A 24740-nucleotide genomic window follows, 5' to 3' on the forward strand; every position below is an offset into this window, starting at 1 on the left:
GGTTCGCGGCTTGAGGTGGTGGAAGCTTGTTTTGTCGGGTGGTCGGATCTGTCCCGGTGGTGCTTCACGTCCAGTGCGGGATTGTGGTGGCTTAAGGTGGAGGCGAGTGCTTGACGTGGGGCAGGCTCTGCATTTCTGTTTGTGCCTCCGGTCCCGTCTTCGACGCCTTTTGCGTTGGTGGATTTTAATGGGGACTGCTTCACTTAGCTGTGGTGGAGCTTGTTGGGGCTGTGGTGGAGCTTGTTGGGGCTTCCTGCTTGTTATTTGCTTCCAAAATTGATTAAATAGTCTGTCCAGCTTAGACTCAATATCCTACCGTGCTTTTCTGGTACGAGGAAGACACACGACTGCCGCCATATTGGGAGAGTCGCAGATGAGTATGTCAGCATGGGCAGCTGTGCTCTGTGCATCCATTAGCTCCAGACAGCCTCTCAGGGGTGGACCGGGATAACCCCCACCGATCCGAGGGGGGGTAACAGAGCTCCTGCCGTGAAGTAGCTGCTCCTGGGCATCCCAGGATCGGGAGATCGGCCGCCTCTCCCGCCCAGTGAGCACCAGGCCACACTTGCCATGCGGAGGTAAGACTCTGTCGAGTTGCTGACCGCTATTAAGCATGTCGGGTCGGTCAGATAGGAGCAACATTGCTGGGTCATCCCCTTCTGGGGTGAAATTCGCTTGTTGATAGCTGCTTAAAGTGAGATATTGAAGGAGCTCACACGAAGTGCATCTTTCCTCCATGACAGCTAGGCCCCGCCCCCCGGAAGCTGCATTCTTAGTAATCTAATTGCAGTTGCCTGCCTGCCAGCGTGTGTGTCAGGCTCACACCGTATACTGTGCCCACTTGCCCAGTGCCACCACTCATATTTGGTGTCACAATAGCTTGCATTTAAAAAAAAAAAAAAAACTTTTTGGACTGTAATATAATAGCAGTCAGTTTCCTTCACACGTGTGCGTTTCAGGGCCTGCCAGGGCACAGTGTCTCACCAGTGCAACTCATATCTGGTGTAACAGTAGTGTACATTAAAAAAAAAAATATAGGGGCATTGTTGTCACCTTTCGGGGACTCTTGGTGTTGTACGTGGCTGGGTGGAGGAAGAGACCTTCAATGACATCAGTGAGGACAAGGAACGGGACATGGCTAGCTTGTTATCCAACCTTGTGCAAATGGGGAGTTTGCGGTTGTGCAAATGGACTGTTTGCGGTTGTTTGTGGTGCGGTAAACGGGGAGTTTGGTCTGTCACTATGAAGCGGGCGTAACCCTTTCACTACCTGATCGATGCAACATCATACCTGATGTTTTAAAGCACGTTATTCCAAACAATTTAGGAATGTTAGGTGATTTATGCCCTTTATGGATTAAAACCAGACTCTGCATCAACTATGTAATGTTCCATGGGAGTTTTGCCATGGATTCCCCTCCGGCATGCCACAGTCCAGGTGTTAGTCCCCTTGAAACAACTTTTCCATCACTATTGTGGCCAGAAAGAGTCCCTGTGTGTTTTTAAATTCGCCTGCCTATTGAAGTCTATGGCGGTTCGCCCGTTCGCGAACATTTGCGGAAGTTCGTGTTCGACATTCGCGAACGGAAAATGTTATGTTTGCGACATCACTATAATTCACTTGTAGGTAGGCATTACAAAATAATATACACAGAGGCTATAATACACATAATACTTTATTTTAAATTAAAACAAGATGGTTGTTTTCTATTAGAGGGACACTATAGGCAGTCAGACCACTTCATGCCATTGCAGTGGTCTGGGTGCAGTGCCCATCTCACTTAATATAATTTATTAACTTAATACTTAATAATGATAAACTACAATATTTACCTTGTAGGTGTTAACTTCACCTCTAATGGCTGTCTACCAGAAAATCATTAGAGGCACTTCCTTGTGGTTGGGTAACTTTTGATCACCTAACTGACACTGGACATCCTCAGGCTTTGTATGTGGACATCCAGCATCAGCTTAAATCCCTTAGGAAAGCATTGATTCAGTGCTTTCCTAGGCAGTAATCCTAATGCTAGTCACTAACTGTGCATACGCAATAGACCCCCCCTGATAGTAGAAGAGGAGCAGAGGTGGAACCTGACCCAGCGTCAAGGGACAGGTAAATGACAAGAGGGTTTTGATGTTGCAGGGGGTGGGTGAGGGAGGCAGAGGAAGCTATCGTGCCAAGAAAACAGTTTTGTATTCCTGGCACTATAGTATTCCTTTCAGCTGAAGTTGTTCTGGTGATTATAGTGTCCCTTTAACAGTGTTTTTTAAGCACCTGTGATATATACACATAGCTATGTGATATTTGATATCAAATGTAGGTTATTATAGTGCTAGACATACAACTTTGTATTCCTAGCACTATAGTTTCCTTTCAAGAATATAACTTGTTGCCCAGTCCACTGGTTTGAATACACATGCAACATAACACACTCTACTGCAGGTTTTGCAGAGAAGTGATTAAAAAGTATATAACATAGACAAAAGTGTTTATTATCCTTTTAACTTCTCGATTTTATAACAGATGGTTAATTTGTTAAACAAAATATTTTGTATATGCATGTATTCTTCTTCCAATTCTGCTTAGAAATAATTGAATGAATTAATTAATTCATGTTTTTAGGATTTTTCAAGGTTTCACATTTTTTCCTCCTGCTTTTATAACAGTGTGACATATGCTGTAAGCAACAGGAAAATTCATGTTGATGGGTTTAGTTGATAAGGGAACATACCAGGAGCTCTGCAGTCATCCATTTATTATTAATCATTTCTTCAAAGACTAATTGAATGTGCTTTAAATTAGTGTATTCATTGCGTGACCCTTTACTGGTAAACAAATGGTACACTCATAATGCATGCTTTCATAATTAAGGGGTGAAAGGTTCAGCACATTCTTTTAGAGTTGCCCAAATCAATCAGGTTGTACTATTCTGAAGGTTGTCCTTGTAGAACTTATGAAATCAGCTGGGAGAAGCACCGTAGTGATAGCAGCATCCTGATGTCTATATTACATATATTATTGATTATCTATTGCAGACTTTAAGTAGTCATTCCCTCTGGTATATTTGCTTTTGATATACAATGTTTCGTTTTTAGACTTGATAGTTATATGAGCTGTTCTAGTTAAAATATTTAATAAAATAATAGCAATTTACTCAGAATATATATATTTTTTCCCCCAAAAAAGAATAGGATATATACTTAATTTCATTACAAATATATAAAAAAAATATTTTCTCACCCCTCCTGGGTGGTATGTTTATTCCTCATTCTCTGGTCCTCTACCAGAGGCCTGGGAGTTTGAGAGTTCTGTGCAGTATCTTAGCTGTTCCTAAACCTGCACTCTTCTGGACAGTGATCTCAGATGTCCCACCTGGAATCTGTTGAAGCCACTCCCCCAACTTGGGAGTCACAGCTCTGAGTGCTCTTATCACAACTGGAACTACTACTGCCTTCACTTTCCACATCCTTTCTAGTTCTTCTTTCAGTCCTTGGTATTTGTCCACCTTCTCATGTTCCTTCTTCCTGATGTTATATCACTTGGTATTGCCACATCCACCACGACTGCAGTCTTTTGTTCCTTGTCTAGCACCACGATGTCTGGTTGGTTGGCCAGTACTTGCTTGTCTGTCTGGATCTTGAAGTCCCATGGGATCTTAGCCCTGTCATTCTCAACTACTCTTTGTGGTATCTCCCATCTGGACTTAGGCAGGTCTAATCCATATTCTGTGCAGATGTTTCGGTACACAACCCCAGCAACTTGGTTGTGTCTCTCCGTGTATGCTGTTCCTGCTAACATCTTGCATCTGGCTACTAGGTGCTGGACTGTCTCAGAGGGCTCTTTGCACAGAAATTTCCATACCCATATCTCTCTCTCTCTCCATATATCTATCTATCTATATATATATATATATATATCTATATATATATATCTATATATATATATATATATATATATATATATATATATAGATATATGGAGAGAGAGAGAGAGAGAGATTTGAGTCCCAGTGCAATATTATTATACAGCTGTAGGGATGTCTGGATTTTTTTATTCTTGTAGAAATAGGAAGTTTTCATGTTTTGTTTTCTAATTGCTTTGATTTTATAGATAACCACTTACTTGCAGACATAATATATAAACATTGTCTTATAATGATGTATTTGGTATTTTTTAAATATTTTCATATTGGTTGTATAGGACATCCCCATGAATAGCTTTATGCGGAGGCAAAATAGGGGAAGATATTTTTATTGTACTTTTTATGACACAGATGAGACATCCACCTGGCACGTGGCTAACGTATAGGACATGCAACAATTTCATGGAAAATGAATTGATGATCCCTGTTCCTTTTACTGACCTCATATCACTACAAAAATAGATTAGACAGGGACAAGGGATGCCAATGTTCTCATATTCCATCATTTTAGTATACCATACAACACATGCACTTTAAGAAGTACCATAGCATTTGAGACGAGAAAGGACCCATGTTTCTAACAAGGAGATGGGGGGTAAGGGGGGGGAGGGAATGGTAGAAGCCACTTGATTCAAATTCAATGTATTTACTACTCTACAACTAGTACAGCAAATATCGCACTCTCAAAGTTCTTATATCTGTTAAAGTACAAGCTGCAAATATGGCTTTTTCCCTATGTTCCAGTTGTTAGATACATAATGTGAGCAATTACCAATGGTTATTCTCCCCCTTATACAGGCTGTAAAATATGGATACTAAATTCTCTACATACAAATAGAAAAAAAAACTGCACTTTTTTAGCAAAGTAATTGCATATATTTGCAATGGGGAATCTACATGGTCTTTAATATTTTCTGTTAGCTCAAACTAGTCAAAAAAGCAGTATAGCAGTGAACATTTACAAAAAAAAGTATTATTATGTATCTATTTACTTAATTGAAGAATGTACAGACCCCTGGTTCTGTACAACAAATGCAACATATTCAAGCCTCGCTGCTGATTTTGGAGGGACAGTTCCTATTTTAGGGTCCTGTCCCACTATCAGGAAACTGCCTTCATCCAGCATGACATAAGCACATAATTAGATGTGCAAGAGGTACTAGGACCATGTAGAAAGCCCTTTAGCAGCACTATCTGCATGATCTTCTGTGTGGCATGTATGGACATTAGGCTAACATACCACTTGAGTGCCAATGAAGCACGTGACTCACAGGATCTACCCACCTGTCCCATTTCCATACCTCCCAATCTTTGGCAGTGTGCAAATATATGGTCAAAACTCCTTTTTAGTAGTAGAAAAAAAACACCTTTATTGCATCAAGATATCAACATTATTTTTTGACCGGTATTTCTCGAATATTACGAAAAGAACTGGACCATTCTGTTATAGTAACCCATAGTACTCACTGCATACTGATAGTAGATTTTTACTTGGCTTTGCTGCAATTTTTAATTTAATATTGTTGAATATGCTCTTCAAATGATTTTTTTTTATGATTTAATATTGTTTTATTTTTTTTACATGTTTATATATTTTATTTTAATTCTTTATTTTAGTAGTGCATTGGTCAGTACATGAGTTGACATAAACATGTTATTGGATTGCAGTACAAGTTGTCATGAGTAATAACTGTATACATGTCAAGATTGCTGCACATTTTTTTGTATAAGGTAAGAAATATTAACGAACTAGTTTCATTCGTTGCTTGAGGAAAGAGGCGAGAACACCGCCATATGCTACCCACTGATTGTGATTACAGGTGTCATAATTCAAAATGGTAAATGCAACGTTGAGCTTTATACTGCTTGCCAATGGCTAAGTAATCTAAGGTATAGAAATAGACATGTGTTCAATGTGGGATTGCTTACCAACGAAGCTCCTGGCATAGACTAGCAGCTAGAGAAGAGCTTAGTTAAAATAGCGGTATAACATGCTGTGGTGAGTGTTAGTAATTGAAATCACCGTGGGTAGATCTGTCCCTATGCATGTCACAGTCCACAGAGTGCTGCAGGTTCCGTTGGTTTTGCAGTGTCACAGAGAGTTGCATGGTGTAGTCGGTAAGTCTGAGGCTGGTATTAGCCATCCTGAATTGGTGATGAGGCCTGGGGGACTGTACATAAGAGTCTCGTGATGGAGGCAAGCTGTACCTCGGTTAGCGGTGCCTAGTTGTGTGCGGGCGTTGAGGGTAGTCAATGGGCATTGTTGCTGTGGTATCGGCTTGGGTCAGTAGTTTAGCAGGGTTACCGCTAGTACCGCTGGTGGGCCTCTTCGATCAGTCTTTTTCAGATCCGACCTCAGGGACATAGAGTGAGTGGAGCTTCCGTGGGCCCCTCACGCCGACGCTTCCCTCCATCTCCAGCCCCAGCCCGCTCGCCCTGTAGTCGGAAGGCAGGATCGTGTGCGTGCTTGTTTGGGTAGGGGTGATGCTCAGCAAGGTGGTTCCGTCTGCAGACAGGCGAGGTTGCGTCGACCATTACGGATCGTGGCACCGCAATTTTAGTGCCCTGGCTTGTAGCGCACAACGCTTGATGTAGGGCCTTTGTAGGGCGGTGTTTCCCTCTGATGGGGACCAGGATAACCCCCCCGGTCCATGGGGGGGATGCAAGGCCTGTGAGGCGCATCCCAAGGCTGTCACAGGGTGGCCAGGTTCACAAGCAGGACGGCGGCCGTCCATCCCGCTCTCCACCCTCATAGGCCGAAGGCCCCAAAGTCCCATATCGCTCACTGGGGGCTCTGGAACTCCCAATCTCAAGGACTGCGGTGGCTCCGGCTTCTGCCTGGGTGCTTAAGACAGCTTCTGGTCACTCAGATTGCTTTAATGGTAAAATTTTGTGCCATTGGGGACCAAAGTTGTCAGGAGCCTCTCTGGCCTGCGACCGGTCAACATGGCGGTCAGGACCCGCCCCCTGTTTATATATTTTAATATATGTTTTTTCGTATTTTAATATTTTAAAAGAAAATAATTTAAAACATTAATTCAATAATACTAAATTGAGGCCTTTATTTGCATTTTTAATGATTTGATAGAAAAGTGCCCATCTGTGTGGTTTAAATGCTCTAAAATAAAAATGTATATTATAACCATCATGTTATAGAGATAAACAACATTTGATTTTGGATTTGTTATAATCCAAATTCATTCTTATTTTATATATGTTGGCCTCCCAGAGTAACCTCTATCTTACATACCTGTCTCTTGCTCTCTCCTATAGGGCAATGCTTTACTCTCTCCTCCACCTCTGCTGCACTCCAACCCTATTTGATTGATATTTCCTGTCCTAATGTGTCTTATACCCCACCTCCTATAGACTGTAAGCTTGTTTGAGCAGGGTCCTCTTCAACCTATTATTCCTGTAAGTTTTCTTGTAATTGTCCTATTTATAGTTACACCCCCCCCCCCCTTATAATATTGTAAAGCGCTACGGAATCTGTTGGCGCTATATAAATGGCAATTATAATAATAATAATAATAATAATAATATCTGCATTTTGTTCTATTCTTCAACCTATTTAGGTTAAAGCAACAACTTGCCATTATATATGCACTTGATATACATATTAGTGACTCACATGATTATCCTAAGATGTTCAGATGACTTAATTAAACATGAGAGCATTTATCATAATCTTCTTTCTATAAAGTGCAGTGCTAAATTAAAATTTTGAGTGTGATACAAATCCCATTGGAAGTGAACTACTTTAGTGTACATGAGTACACAGTATTAATGTTCTAATGTGGTTGTTTTTTCTCTATCAATATATAAATGAAGGATAATAGCCCAGAAACGTATAAATAAATCTTCATTGAAAATGCACAATTATTTGAGTGCCCTGTAGTATCTCATTCGGGGACAACGCAATACTTAGAACCATTTTTGAATACTGAAGCTTCTCCAGTGCCTTATTCTGATTTGTGCAGTAGCAGTTATGTTCTTTATAACTGATATGCTTCAGATAGTGAGTTAGTATACTGAATAAACAGAAAATCTAAAATGTCTATTTTTTTAGTAGTATCTAATCTAATAGTAGAGTTTGAGAAATTTAGACATGTTTTCAGGCATTTTTTACTTGAGAGCTAATACATCACTTCCTGTATTGATTGTGATGATTGCCAAATCAGTGAAGGCTTATAGCTAAATGATGACCATAAATGAATCATGTTCAGATCACCCACATAGAAGGGCTTTTGGCTTTTCAAAATATGAGCGTTAAACAGGACAAGGAAAACCTATGGTACGTGAATATTACAAAATAGCCTCATTCATTGCTTGTAATTGCCAGGATTTCAGTTGCAAAGAAGGAGATAATTTTTATGTGAACATATACTCTAAAGATGCCTCCTCAGTATTCTACTCTGATTTGACCTTCCTGTTGTCTTTCAAATGGTTGAAAGTCTACAAGTATTTTATAGAGAGAGTGCTTATTGTGTAATGAGGCCCCTATTGATAATGCAATCAAAGATTTTTACCTGGTAGTATACATTTTGATTTCTCTTGTAGCTAAGTATGTCCTGGGGCACAAATACTATTATTACCTAACTCTGTGGCACAATTATGAAATGATTCCTCTGGGATCTTTGAAGACTGGTTTTAGTTCATGGTTTAAACCATTGAAAACCCTTCAGGCATTTCAAACGTTTCCATAAATAAGAGTAAACCTTCAAAATGTCATAAATTGATCAGATGAATTAATATTTTAGGCCAAAACAACTGAATTGGATTCATAGATGCATTGGATCATTTCCAAACTTGACTATTTTTGCATAAAATGTAAAATGTATAGTCTAGTGATACTAAATTGTTTATTATATCCATTAGATAAAAAAAGTCCTGACCCAAATTGTCATTACTAAAACAATGTTTAAAATGTTTATGGGACTATTTTACCCTTATGTGTTCAGCGAGCCTTTACCATATAACATAAACGATCAGTAACAATATTAACAATGTATGTTTTATGCATACAAAAAAAACCATCATCCATTATGCAATCATACATTGACATTGAACACAGTGTCAGCTGATTTTGAGTTGAAGTGTACATGTAGTTCCCATACATCTTCTCAAGCACCACCACGGCCCACCATGTGTCAGCTAAAGATATTTTTTGGCATGTCATTTTTATTTCATATGCATGCTGAACCTTTGCAAATGTTTTCCTACTCAGTGGCTCTGAAAATAATCCAATGATTAGAGCAAATTACAATAACATTCATGCACACATTATCTAATTTGTGCTATCTTGCGATTAGCAAGGCCTTAGGTACCTTTTCATACTATCTTAAATGCATATTAAACAAGCATTCCTATCTCTGAATGACTTGATTTTACCTGGCAAGGTTACTGGCAGTTTATTAAATAAGCAGATATTCCAAATGAGGTGATACAGACTTTGACAGTTTCAGCAAACTGACATTTTCATTTGCACGGGTTCTCGCAACAGCCCATCATGCAGATATATTGCTTGTTGAAACCTCATAAAAATCCAGTTTCTCCCAAGGCTGTGAGCATGAATATCTAATGAAGCATAATTATACAGCTTACAGTCTACTGCTTTTCTATTAAAAAAAAGTCAGATGGTTCACATTTACTGTAGTAAAATAATAACCCACAAAATAATACTTTTCTTCCGACCCCCTAATGATCAATGAGTGTTGCAATTAGAATTAAGTAAATTAAATTAGAATGCGCTCATTGGTGACCACCTACAGGAGTTATAATTCTTCGTCCATTAATGTCAGTTCCAATAACTTAATGAAGTTGGATTCGTGCATAAAAAATCAACAATATATTTATTTTTTGTTGAATAATGTATATGTAAAAAATAGTGCGAGATAGGTAGATAGATCCTTCTATTTGTCTATGTATACATATATAGATATAGATATATAATATACACATATATACTATATATACACATTTATATATATATATATATATATATATATTTATATTATACACGTAAATACATTTAGTGAGTTATATATGTATGTGCTTCTGTACTAAATTTACGCAGATGGTGGAAATCTTTAGATAGTATTGCTATTTAAGGACTCAAGTGTTATTTCATGTGACGTCTATAACTAGGATTTATTCTCAGCCCTACTGCATTTCCGAAAGATGCAAATCAAGTCCTTCTTCAGTAGTCAAAGTAGTTTGGCACATAACCAAAATCATTTACTGGGTGGGATTTTTTGTTGCCTAGTTGTGCATCCCTTGAATGTATTAAAGCAGAACCAATTGCAAACACCTAATAGAAACATGATGCTATACGTTCAACATATGCAATGTGTGAACATATGAACAGATGGTAACCAAACAGAGATTTCTAGAATTTGTTAAATTACATTTGTTTATTTCAATGTTTTTCATACTATCTTCTAGCAAAGATACAGAACTTTACATATGACTAAAATGTAGATAAATATTAGGCACCTGTAATCAGCTTGTTTACTACTAGAAGTACCATGGACTTAACCCTTAAATAAGAAATTGAAAAAGAAAAAAAAAGGAGGCTAGTCAGGAGACCACTAGTTTTCATCTATAAAGACTTCAATATGGGCTAATATGTGCATGAATTCGATTTTTAAGTACTTGGTAGCTTAAAACTCTGATGTCTAGATAGGGTAAGTGAGATAGCTGACAAAGCCTTATATTAGTCAGCATAACTGATAGTTCAGATTCCAGATTTGAGTGCAGTATGTTAGCTGTCAAGCTTGTTATAGGCTTATCTCGCTAATAGAGCAACTGAAGATATAGACACAGATTCGTAGGACCTGTGTTGAGTTTCTATGATCTCTCCCCTTTGTCCTTTCGTTATTTATTCTTCCCTTAACAATAGAAGTCAACATTTCATTTTGACTACTTAGTAGCCTATACCTACTCTCACCATTCTAGGCAAACTATTACCTTCTTGCCTGACTTATCTTCCCTTTAAATTTCTTTCGGTGTCTATTCCCCCTCTAATTCAGATAGAGATCTGATGTGTTCTTTACCTAGGAATGTATCTGTTCAATGGTGATTTACTTATAATATTGTTTTGTATTTTTAGTTTGATTTTCTTTTTTGTTCGTATATTAGTCATTTTAGGACCTACTGATACAGATCGTTAGGTGATATTTTAGATGCCTTAAGTTAACCTGTTTTTGGGAAGGTAATATTCTCTTTTTTTTCTAGTTTGTATGTGTTGTAGTGTAATTTGTCCATTATACAGAGTCTAGACACAAACATTCTAGTTATGCATATAATCATTTCACTAATGGACACTTGTTTTTATTAATTACAATAATCCCAATGGCATACAAACAAATATGCAATTATAATATGTAATTATCCTCAGACTGGTCTCATAAGTGTTCAATTTAGCTTTAGATCTTATTATTAATTGGTTACCCCATTTTAACTCTTCCACACTGCAAACCTTTAAGTCTTTAAAGATCCATAGAAAGGTGCTGCATAGTTTTAGAGAGACTCTGCTGACTATCCTCCTTTTTTTCTTTTAATATAGAAATATAATATTGCCGAATAAACAAATTAGGAAGAATTAGAAAAGTAAAACTATGTTTTATAATTTAGCACCCATATATATATATATATATATATATATATATATATATATATAAAGATCCAACCTCTGGCACTCAACCTCCAATAAATTAATAATCCAAAGACTTATACCCGGGTGCATCCCAGCAGACATATAAACCAAAATTGAACACAGGAGTACTTTCTGGGAATTTCAAATTTGTATTTTAAAAAAATCACCACCTCTACATCAACGTTTCGACCCTTCTGGGTCTTTATCAAGATAATGATAGTGTCAAAAAATGCATATATATACAGTGATAATAAATGTATAACTTACCCCATCTGTGTGAAAAAGTTTTCTATCCACTTACGTGTTCCGTGTCAGTGCGCATGCTTATGAACGTGTATCCGTGCGTGATGACGTGATCAAGTCGCGACCCGGTGCGCATGCGTGGGGACGTGTAATAGTGCGTGATGACGTAGTAATAGCGCGTACCGGACACCTACTATGTATAAACAACCGTTACCATGGATACACCTCTGTGACATGCGTGTTACAAGGAGGAGAATAATACTTAGCCTGGGATAGACTAGCAAAAGATTAAATAGACATATGAGCCGAGAATATTATACAATAAAATTGATAACCCACACTGAAACCATAACTGTACAACTGCCCTAGGTCCTAAAATCAAACCCAGATAAAGTTAAAAATGTGTCGAAAAAATATATTCCTTCATCAATAGATAAGAAGGAGAAATATGTATATATATAAAAACCCTAAATCTTCTATATGAGCCTATGTGTCCAGTGTAAATCAGTGTGAAGTGTATGTGCAAAAATTGTAGTGTAAACACAATAAAATCAGTGACAATCCAAATTAGTGCCCCACACACCCCAGTGACAATCTAATGTACCAATCTAAAGCACCCCTAACCCAACCCGTGAACGTGTATCAAGGTAAGTGACGGAATCTAGGTCTAATAAAATAACTAAGGCTTGATGTAACAATACTAAAGCATATCGTGAAGCTGCATAAAAAAATCACAATCCAAGATCTAACATATACAACCTTGGTCTATCCTGCCATACTACAGACTGATAATAAGTCACTAACAAAAATAATCTATTAAATCCCTCTCTACCCTACATCCAGGATAGTGCTACATAAAAATGCAGATAACTGAATATATTAACGAATATCCGCTGCCAAACAACTAATATGTTAACGAGTATCCAAAAATGAACTGAACGATATATACTCATTGAGCCCTTTGGGCTGAACAGTGTCCAATTGTCTGATCCAAAATGTCTCTCTCTGTAATAACAATCTGGAACGATCTCCACCTCTGGGTAAGACCGGTATTCTGTCTAAGGCAATACATTTGAGTGTAGGCAACCTATGATTGCATTGCAGGAAGTGTTTCGCCACCGTTTTTTCCGTCTTTCCATCTCGAAACGCTGTTGTAATAGCCGATCTATGACCTCTGATCCTATCCCTTAGAGTCAAATCAGTTTTACCAACGTAAAATAAACCACAAGGACAAAATTAAATATACAACATGATCTGTTAAACATGTTATATAATGTGATATCTTGTAACGCTTGCCAGAATGTGGATGAACAAAGGATGAACCAGTAAGCATGTGTCCACATGTGACACAGCCTGGACAACGAAAAACATCCCTTCCTCTCTGATATAGTAGGAACCAACTTGTCTCGTGGTAGATCCGTTCTCATCAGCAAATCTTTAAGGTTCCTATTTCTGACGTATGATACTCTGGGGGTATTAGAAAAAATTGTGCTTAAGGTTGTATCCATTGATAGAATATCCCAATGTTTTCTAATGCTCTTAGTGATGTTGTCACTGGCCGAATGGAATCTCATAGGTATAGTGATTTGGGTCTTAACCGTGCGAGAAGTACCTTTTTCAAAAATTTCATAGGCACGATCCAAAGCCTTCCTCAAAACATGCCTCTGATAACCTCTCTCCAAAAAAGCTTGGCGCATGTTCTCTATTTGTAAATCTCGTGTAGAGCCATCCGAGTTGTTCCTCATCACCCTGAGAAATTGAGAGATTGGTAAGGACTTTTTTAATGCCGGGGGATGATAGCTAGTAAAATAAAGTAAGGTATTCCGGTCAGCTGGTTTTTTATATAGGCGATAGCCAATCTGATTGTTGACCGTATATACCTCCACATCTAGAAATTGGATTTTGTCTGTGTCAAAATTTAGGGTCAGATTAATCTGAGATTCATCACGATTCAATGCGTTGATCATAGATATGAGTTCCCCCTTTGAGCCAGACCATATCATGAAGATGTCATCCACAAACCTATAGTATGCCATGATTTGTGAACCAAATTTTTGCAGAATGTTAGATCTTTCATATATATGCATAAAGCAATTAGCGTACGATGGTGCTATGGCCGATCCCATCGCCGTTCCCATGAGTTGCATATAAAAGATTTTTTCAAACCTAAAATAATTGTGATGTAACAAAAATTCTAAACACTCCACCAAAAACTCAATAGGTGGACCTTGATGCTTATTACCTTCACATAGCCATATCCGTATGGCCTCAATTCCCATCTTGTGAGGTATAACAGTAAACAGATTCTTCACATCAATCGTGGCAAAAATCACAGGGGAGTCTGGTAACGTCAATCTGCAAATTCTGGAAATAAAGTCCTGGGTGTCCCTCAGACAGGTCGGAATGTCCTCAATACTGGGCTTAAGGTGATGGTCCACATACTTAGCTAGGGGTTCTAATACCCCCCCGCGGGCTGAGACTATAGGTCTCCCAGGTGGATCCCAGGTGGATCCTTATGCACCTTTGGTAGGGTGTATAGCACTGGTATTTTAGGATGATCATTCACCAAATAAGCTCCTGTGTATTCGTCCAACCAACCTGCTGACATGCCTTGCTCCACCAATGCTCGTAATTTGTTGAGAATAAGTGTGGTCGGATCATAAGTAAGTGGTTTGTATGTGATACCATCACTTAGCTGATTCAACACCTCTGCCCTGTAATCCTTATAATCCTGTATCACAATAGCACCCCCTTTATCCGCTGGTCTAATGGTGATATTGTTATCATCTCTCAAGTCCTTCAACGCAATTCTTTCTTCTTTAGTAAGATTGGCTCCATTCCTCTTATGCTGTTTGAATGTTTGCTCTACATCATGTTGGAGTAATTGCCCAAACGTTTTAATCGAGGATTGTACGGTTTTAGGTTCCCATATGTTCTTGAGTTTAAACGGGTGTTTCTCTTTCTGTCCCCAAAGATCTCTAGAGACATTTAGATTCAGTGTTCTGTTCATCTTGAATAGTTCCACCTCCAACTTGATCACGTCATCACGCACGGATACATGTTCATAAGCATGCACACTGACACGGAACACGTAAGTGGATAGAAAACTTTTTCACACAGATGGGGTAAGTTATACATTTATTATCACTGTATATATATGCATTTTTTGACACTATCATTATCTTGATAAAGACCCAGAAGGGTCGAAACGTTGATGTAGAGGTGGTGATTTTTTGAAAATACAAATTTGAAATTCCCAGAGAGTGCTCCTGTCTTCAATTTTGGTTTATACACACACACACATATATATATATGTTTCCTATATATATATATATATATATATATATATTTTTTTTTTTTTTATTTAACAAATTTTCACTTCAATACATCTGTCACAATTTCCATGCTACTTCTGAAAGTGTATTGTTTATTGTGCTCAGAATTCCTGCAAACTTCTGAGGTTTTAAAGTCTGTAACGATTGCAATCTGCTCCCTAAAGACCTCATGCTAGTAGGGAATGGTTGTTTTGTGTAGATAAAGATTACGATGCATATGTCATTGGTCCTTTTGGGGTTAAGATATTGAGCCATAAATTAATGTCAATGTCAAAGTAGTGAGCTTTTGGGTTTCAGATAAAAAAAATTACTTTTGGCTACCATCATTTTTAACTGTACTGCACTTTTACTAAAATCAGTTTTCTATAATGTTAAGCCAAAGGCAAGATACCAGCTTTTATCTTCACTAGAATAGTGAGCAATCTGAAACAAATTATCTTTAATAACAGTGGCTCAAAAGTTCATAGAAAACAGTCAGGTTGCTCACTTAATCTATTAGACCTATTGCCAAGTTCTGTGCAAAGTAAACTTATAGAATTCTAAAAACAAGGAGTTTTTAAAAAAAATAATAATATAAGGTTAGAAATAAAAACAGTGAGGTTGATTCACTTATTGTTTAATCACTAGGACACAGAATAGGTAAATCTATGTTACTATATCAGGTACATCTGACTTGTTTCACAGAATAAAAGATTCAGTACAAAATGGGCAGTTAGTCAAGACTATTGTCACACAGTGATAGATTCAGGATACATATTTTAGCATCCCAATATAGACCTCAACTATATGTACTTAATATTTTGAAAATAATGTACATTTTTGATATTTTTTTATATTGATATTTTTTTATATATTGATATATTTTTTTATATATTACATATTGTATCAATATTTTTTTTACCCTCAGTTCCATGACTGAAATATTGAAACCTTTTATAATTTACTATATCATACGCTAGGTAGCATCACTGGCAACACTGAATGGGTCAATTCGATTAGCTGCGATGCTCTTTTACAATCACATTGGATATTTCACCTCTCAATTTTAAATGACATGGATAGAAACATCAGATTAAAACAACAACAAACAATTGTCCCCTTAAGATTTACTTATATTGTATATAAATCCTTGAAATGATTAACATGGCAAAATAACCCATCTTCTGCAATAACAATTTTGTATTACTAAGGACATTGTAAATTATGTTTTAAAAATAAGTGATATCATCAAGGGAAAGTGAATGAAATAAATATAATATATAAACACTTAAAAACATGCTATAAACATTTACATTGATTTTTATCAGTAATCAGATCAGATTTTGTCTAATTTCTCACTCTCATTTTATATATGTAGTATGAATGTACTTAAACTTAAATAGTAATCACAAAAAGAGATGTGATGTCTTCTAATATATATCTTAAATAAAATTACTGTTGACTGCATTCACTATAAACCATATTTGTAACTAACTATGGCAAGAGAGTTAGTAAAGAAAAAGTGGCTTCAGGTTGATTGAAGTCAGCTACAGGTCTGCCAACATTCTTGCAGTCTCCGAAAAGCAGAATATAGAAAACATTACTGACATACGTCAACTTGAACTGTGACTTTTTATTCTTTTTTACTCTTTTCACACAACATCCATCTTTCTCTACTGTTCTCTAAGCCCATGCGGTTGTCACTGTTATCTTGAGCTGAACATCTGTAGTTATAAAAATGTTTATGATTCACTAGTGCCTGACCTGAAGAAGTGAGCTGATAACTTGGAAAACTTTTGAAATGTGAACCGCTAATCTAAATCAAAATATACAGGTTCATGACTTTCCCTTTCAATGTAATGCATTGTGTTCCAGCAATTATTGATTATGTGAGATGACTGAATCACACATACATGTTCATTATCTGGAAAAAAGTACATTGTTTATAGCAACATGAACTTTTTATTAATATTTTGTATAACATCAAAAAGATCCCAACTAGTTTATTTTGCTACACCCTGCCACAATTTAACACAGCATTGTTACTGATGTGGCCATCTACAGATCCACAATGGCACAATGTGGGGTCTTTTCCAAGAGAGCCAGGGATATTTTAATTGTATTGACTCTAATACTTGTCTTTGGAAGAACAAGTAGTAATGTTATTTTGCTCTCTAGAGTTATACCTTATACATTTAGGGAGAATGAGGGACATTCATATATAATCATAGAGCTCAAATACCCATTAAAGAATACATTCAGAGAGATGCACAAATATATTTGTAAAATATAGGTAACAATAGGTAATTTATAAAGTTTAGAAGAACTATGTATTATTGTGGCTGAGTCAATCTCTATATAATTAATTAATTATGTTTTTTCTCTTTTGGTTTTTAAAATGTGTTTGTTTTTTTTATATTGCACTAGACCTTTTGAAACATCATTTTAAAATTAGGTTTTTTTCACAACAATGAAGTCAAACAACATGTCCATTGTGGGCAAACAAAACATACAAATGTTAAGAGGGTGTTGTGATGTAAGTATGAATAAGTAGAGAACTTGCAAAAGAAAAAAAAAACTGTTCCAAGTGTATTTACTGGCATTCACTGATGTATTATTTAATACTGTTGATGTGAAACAGAATGAAAGGATACAGGATGCAATTTCAATTGTTGTTTATTGTGTTTTCTACTTTAGACGTTGGTATGTCCTAGTTTTACAGCTTTTGACATTGTAAATCTTTAGCAGGTCCAGCTAAATGTCCCAAAATGTAAATTTGTAAAGGCCAGGGGTATTTATCTGAGATTATTCCACAAACTAATGGAAGAAACAGATGTTCCCAGATATTTCTGCTTGTTTATAAAGTCCTGTTACAAAAAAAAATTCTACTTATACATTATTATTATTATTATTATTATTATTAGCATTTATACAGTGCCAAAATGTTCTGCAGTTCTTTACATTGAGAATAAAATTAGGCAAGTAATTTGGCAATAATAGTAGAGACAATAGGTATAATATGCCCTTTTCAAAGGAGCTTACAATTATATAGAACATAAATATATTCTCTTGAAAATACAAATTCCTTTGGATTTCAGAACCACCTGTAAACTTAACAAATGTATATATTCTTTTCTTTCCCCGATCTCTCTTGTCTCCTATTTTATCACATCCCTGGTTGTCTCTGTCTTAAATTTGTTGCCTGTCCACTTCTCAAAACTCAGTGTGTTAAAATCACAATAACTTTTATGTTTTCTATTTAAATTACTAATCATATCAGATTGTCAAGTACGTCCTAGTTTGGTCTTGCTTTTGTTCCAACAACCTTTAATCATACTTAGACATGTCGCGAACATAAAATTTTCCGTTCGCGAACGGCAAACACGAACTTCCACAAATGTTCGCGAACGGGCGAACCGGACGAACCGCCATAGACTTCAATAGGCAGTGAATTTTAAAACCCACAGGGATGCTTTCTGGCCACAATAGTGATGGAAAAGTTGTTTCAAGGGGACTAACACCTGGACTGTGGCATGCCGGAGGGGGATCCATGGCAAAACACCCATGGAAAATTACATAGTTGATGCAGAGTCTGGTTTTAATCCATAAAGGGAATAAATCACCTAACATTCCTAAATTGTTTGAAATAACGTGCTGTAAAACATCAGGTATGATGTTGTATCGATCAGGTAGTGTAAGTGTTACGCCCGCTTCACAGTGACAGACCAAACTCCCCGTTTAACGCACCGCAAACAACCGCAAACAGTCCATTTGCACAACCGCAAACTCCCCATTTGCACAAGGTTGGATACCAAGCTAGCCATGTCCCGTTCCTTGTCCTCACTGATGTCATTGAAGGTCTCTTCCTCCACCCAGCCACGTACAACACCAAGGGTCCCCGAAAGGTGACAACAAGCCCCCTGTGTTTTTTTTTTAAATGTACAATACTGTTACTGATATGAGTTGCACAGGGGTGACACTGTGCCCTGGCAGGCCCTGAAACGCACACATGTGAAGGAAACTGACTGCTATTATATTACAGTCAAAAACATTTCGGTTTTTTTTAAATGCAAGCTATTGTTACACCAGATATAAGTGGTGGCACTGGGCAAGTGGGCACAGTATACGCTGTGAGCCTGACACACACGCTGGCAGGCAGGCAACTGCAATTAGATTACACAGAAAATAAAAAAAACAGACTGATGTTCTAGCCCTAAAAAGGGCTTTTTGGGGTGCTGTCCTTACAGCAGAGATCAGATGAGTCCTTCAGGACTGTAGTGGACACAGAATACACTAGCCTAGCTATAGATTTCCCTATTAAATCAGCAGCAGCTACACTGTCCTTCCTCTCACTAAGAATGCAGCTTCCGGGGGCGGGGCCTAGCTGTCATGGAGGAAAGACGCACTTCGTGTGAGATCCCTCAATATCTCACTTTAACCCCTTAAGGACCAAACTTCTGGAATAAAAGGGAATCATGACATGTCACACATGTCATGTGTCCTTAAGGGGTTAAGCAGCTATCAACAAGCGAATTTCACCCCAGAAGGGGATGACCCAGCAATGTTGCTCCTACCTGACCGACCCAACATGCTTAATAGCAGTCAGCAACTCGACAGAGTCTTACTTACCTCCACGTGGCAAGTGTGGCCTCGTGCTCACCGGGCAGGAGAGGCGGACGATCTCCCAATCCTGGGATGCCCAGGAGCAGCTACTTCCCGGCAGGAGCTCCGTTACCCCCCCCCTCGGACCAGTTGGGGTTATCCCGGTCCACCCCTGAGAGGCTGTCTGGAGCTAATAGACGCACAGATCACAGCCACCCAGGCTGACATACTCATCTGCGACTCTCCCAATATGGCGGCAGCCGCGTGTCCTCCTGGTACCAGCAAAGCATGGCAGGATATTGAGTCTAAGCTGAAAAGACTCTTTAATCAATGTTGGAAGCAAATAACAAGCAGGAAGCCCCAACAAGCTCCACCACAGCCCCAACAAGCTCCACCACAGCTAAGCAAAGCAGTCCCCATTAAAATCCACCAACACAAAAGGCGTTGAAGACGGGACCGGAGGCACAAACAGAAATGCAGAGCCTTCCCCACGTCAAGCACTCACCTCCACCTTAAGCCACCACAATCCCGCACCGGACGTGAAGCACCACCGGGACAGATCTGACCACCCGACAAAACAAGCTTCCACCACCTCAAGCCGTGAACCCGTCACTCAGCCAGAGACTTGCCTTTGTTGTTCCAGGTATCAGGGACTCCCATGGACTGCACCTGGCGCCCAGAAGGGATCGGATGAGCACAAGCAGTAAACAGCAGCCTGCCAAGCATGTCCCACTATAGACAATCCTCCACACCATGCCTTTGATCACATGAACTGCTCTCTGCACATTAACTAGTCGTAAAGTAGCAAGCGTTTAAACATGCCATTATTTCACCTCCTAAAGAGTTTATTGTCGTAGTTCCTTACATGCCTTTACCTTAACCGTTCATGTATTATGTTATTCACTAGTCTCATCTCATGGGGTGACTCACACTTGATTTATAACTAGTGGTGGAGCTGCTGATGTAAATACACAGTTGATAACGTGCAAGCTACACCCTAAACATGACAGCCATCTTTCACAACAATGTACTGCTATATACTCATACCCTCAGTGCAACTAGCCATGATATACGCACGTTCAGCCTAGCATGCTCAAATATAACACACTTCTGTCTAAAAAAAATAAATAATAATAAAAAAAAAGAAAGAATGCAGCTTCAGAATGAATCTAAAATGGGTGCTGTCCAGGAGGTGGGAGGGTCTGGGAGGGAGGGTCTGCTGCTGATTGGCTGGAATGTGTCTGCTGACTGTAAGGTACAGGGTCAAAGTTTACTCAATGATGACGAATAGGGGCGGACCGAACATCGCATATGTTCGCCGTCCGCGGCGAACGCGAACAAGCTATGTTCGCCAGGAACTATTCGCCAGTGAACCGTTCGCGACATCTCTAATCATATTGTGTTGATATGTTTTATCTTTCACTAACAGACTTTATTGGATAATCCTGTTTTCATAAGTATGTTATTTTCATCAGACATCCCTGTAGTTTTCAGTCCTTTAAAGTTGCCTAAAAGAAACCATTCATAGCAAAGCATATGATCTTACTAAGTAATCACACTCCCTATGGCAGACTACGAATTACCATTTGTAAATATTTAACTATACAACAGCTATTATTTAACATTATTATCCAGAGCACTCTAGAAAATGTAGCAATTTGTCATAGGGTTACAGTTTAATATAATTTTATTTAATAAAAATAAACATTCATCAAATTTATCCTTAAACAAATCACTTAGTTTAAAGATGAATCAATTTGTCAGAAACAAACAAGTTTCAAATAATTTTTACTGAATAAAGCATGTTTGCTTGCTTTGTGACTTGGATTTAGAATTCCTAACTATTTGCCCAAACAAATCGATTGATCTAAAAATGAATAAAAAGGGTTTTCTTTTGGACAAATTAATTTGTTGTCTGATGAATTGATCTGTGTACGGATGGACACAATAATCATAAGAATGAAATGAAGGAAAATGTCTATAGACTAATAGAATAGTCCAGAATTGAGTTGTTATTGTATATCTGTGATCCTATTATTCACAAGGTTCGCAGTGCTCTGAAAGGATTGTTATGACACTAGTGCACAAGGATTCAAGGATTCTATGAGCAGTTAATTGGACACATCTTAATTAGATTCTGTGACCAATGTAGATAGGGTCACAATGTTATTAACTCTGACCTGCCAGACACTGAAAAATATCTTATGGAAATTACCAACATCTCTCCAATGACCTTATAGTATTCAGAAAAATAAAAGTGTTACAGACTCAGGAAAAGTCAAAATCTTTTAAAATGATTAAAGTTGAGTTAGGTTTCCATTTTATATTATAAACCGTTCCAAAATCTACACAAGTGGATATGCATTTTCTTACTTACTGCATGTGACATGTATCCTATTTGGTGCATCTGCCTAGAATATATTGTTTATTTTACAAATGAAAAACTTGAACTTTATTTTATAGCTACTCTGTCAAAAAACATCAAATTGTAAGAAAAATACAGCTTTATGCCTATTCTTTCAAGTTATTCTGCACAAGACTGCCCCATAAGATTGCAAACACTCCACAATGTCTTAATAAATCAAATGATGTCAAATTAATTTCTGAAATAATGCATTTACAATAAATGAACCGTATCATGACATGCTGCAAATTTTTACTTTGTAGATAGTTGATTCATATTTTTTCTACATGTATAGAAATAATTGAAAGTAATCACAAAACAGATACATTTTATGAAAAGTATAAATGGGATAGTATAATCACAACTTTTGCTTAATTTAGTTACTAAAGACTGTAAGAACCTCATGTGTGGGATCCAAGACCCCCATAGAGCCCTTCAGCTTGCTGAAATTCTTTAAGTGAGAAAAGTGTGTTCGATTTTTGTTATACAAAAAGTGCAGACTTCAATAGAAATTGTCACTTTTAAAAATGAACCTTGTTACACCCTCTGGCTGTCAGTTGGATAACATGTCCTGTTAATTCCTGTTTGCTTAGCACAGTGGAGCTAAACTCAAGAAGCCAAGAACTCCAACTGTGCAAAGACTTCTCATTGAGCTGCATTGGGAAGTTTGTGATTGGACATCCACAGAAAGCTTGGACTGGGTAAGAGGAGGGGACGAGACTGCAAAAGTTGCAGACAAAATATCTGTAGCTTCGGCAAGCAAGTTTAGAAATAGTCCCAATGAAAACATGCATAATTAAATGCATGTATGATTTCATTGGGGGTATATCTACAAAATAATGATAATATTTTTTTTTGGGGGGGGGGGTGGGGTAGTGGAGCATCTATTTAAATTTCAATTATCAGAGCAGAAGATACAAACTTCTAAAGTAAACACCATGTGCAGTCAGATCTGATTGAAAACATTTTTGATGCAGGCTGTGTGTGAGTCAGGTGAGATGTGGCTAAAGCTGCATAAACAGGAATACAATTGATGTAACTCCAAAATGGCAGAGAATTGAGCACAAATGAGTGGCATGAGCTATCCCCAAAACGGCCACATTAAGCTAAAGCAGTTGTTGGTGCTTAGAGTAAATAAATCTTAAAATAATGTATTGCTTTTACTTAATATATATAATGATTAGAAACTCATCTTTTTAGTTTAGTTGTACTCATGCATTAAATAGCTCTTTGCTGACTTTTTTAAATTAATGTAGATCACATATTTTACTCAACCAAAATGTAATATTTTATTGCTATATTAAGCCCTTACAATATCAATTTATTTTTCTGTTTCATCAAAATCCTTACACTTTTCTTTTGACATCCACTTTATGAAAACAACAAAAGCAATCGAAAAAAAAAATCAATCACCACAACTTGTACAAGACAATTTAAATGGGGGATGCTTGAAGGGAGAGAAAAAAAAGGAATTGCATTTCTATCTGTTCAAGTTATAGTTCATGTAATCATAACAATCAGATCCCTGGAAACCCTGGCCCGTCATGAACTTTCCTACAATTCAGCAGGGCTTTATGGAAGTACCAATGCTTAATAAATATTTCATGTTGGCATAGAGTTTGCACGAATATTATTTTGATGATGGCATAGAGCTGAAATGGTAGACGTTTTAGGAGAATTGCCTTCTGGTTATATCAATGTAACCCCAAAAAATAGTTTTATCTTATGGTGTTTCAAATATGTTTCAGTGTTGAAAATAATAGATTACTGCAAAATAGATTATGCAGTAAGTATTAATAATATATAACATCGGCACATCACTAAATCTACAAAGTATTGGGTTTAACCCATGTACAAGACAAATCTAATAGTATAAATAAAGCAATTAGGTAAATAAACCTATACACCTGTGAGCTTCAGAAAAAAATGAATGAAATTAAAAAGATTGAAAATAACTTTAATAAACCGGCAATTAGTTTACTATGTTTAAATAACTATATTCTGTTTAATTTAGTTTGGTCTTTCAATTCATGCTTTGGTAGCAGAGCACTGGAACCACAGACCTTCTTTGGTGTACCTTCCTTTGCTCTTACCTGTTAAATTGCAAACTATTGTATGTTTCATTGCCCTGAGCAGCAACAAATCATAACCCCTGAGCCACGCATGTGGCATCTTGGAAAAACTGGCAATGGCTGAGCCTGCCGGACACCCACATCTATAGGTAACTGTTGAATTGACCCTTAATGCATGCATTCTGTTGAATTTTCCTGTAAACAGATTAACATTAACATTAAAATGAAGAGAGGTTTTCCAGCACTTTATGTGTCACGTGTTTATGGTCATGGGTTTTATCACATGTGGTCTCAAGCATATTGTAAACTATTTGACATGTGCAAAACATTTAATTAAAACATGCTAGTCTGTGTTTTATTGGAAGCATATCTTTGGCTATATTTTCTGCTATGTGAAAAAAAAATCTTTTGAGAACCACTGGTGTCATCACTTCTAACCTGTGACCTAATAACCTTCTATTTTTATATTGTATGTCATGAAGATAGTTTGTTTGTTTGTTTGTTTTTTGTTATGCTGTTGAACAGA

The 24740-nt window shown here is 37.4% G+C and overlaps 1 protein-coding gene across 1 annotated transcript in view; it reads right to left on the minus strand.

Annotated features, from left to right (window-relative positions):
• The window catches only part of IL1RAPL1 (interleukin 1 receptor accessory protein like 1), a 1343461-nt gene that overhangs the window by 701685 nt on the left and 617036 nt on the right, over positions 1-24740 (minus strand). The gene's annotated exons all lie outside the window — the stretch shown is intronic.

The sequence above is a fragment of the Pelobates fuscus genome, chromosome 1 (genome assembly GCF_036172605.1).
Source record: "Pelobates fuscus isolate aPelFus1 chromosome 1, aPelFus1.pri, whole genome shotgun sequence".
NCBI classification, from domain to species: domain Eukaryota; kingdom Metazoa; phylum Chordata; class Amphibia; order Anura; family Pelobatidae; genus Pelobates; species Pelobates fuscus.